Source organism: Rhinopithecus bieti, unplaced genomic scaffold (assembly GCF_001698545.2).
Source record: "Rhinopithecus bieti isolate Rb0 unplaced genomic scaffold, ASM169854v2 scaffold_6536, whole genome shotgun sequence".
Lineage (NCBI taxonomy): Eukaryota > Metazoa > Chordata > Mammalia > Primates > Cercopithecidae > Rhinopithecus > Rhinopithecus bieti.
In genome coordinates, this window is record NW_016805524.1 from 2,515,361 (window position 1) to 2,515,667 (window position 307).

Below are 307 nucleotides of genomic sequence, written 5' to 3' on the forward strand. Positions count from 1 at the left end.
AAAAAAAAAAAAAAAAAAAAAAAAAAAATCAGTGATGGAATTTCACTATGTTGCCCAGGCTGGGCTTTAACTCCTGGGCTCAAGCAATACTTCATCTTAGCTTCTGGAGTAGCTGGGACTATAGGCATGAGCCACCTTGCCTGGCAGCAGTAATAATTCTTTTCTCTTTAACAGTGAAGGAAAGGCTGGGTGTGGTGGTTCAAGCCTGTAACCCCAGCACTTTGGGAGGCTGAAGTGGGAGGATTGCTTGAGCCCCAGAGTTCAACACCAGCCTGGGCAACATGATGAAACTCCCTCTACAAAATTA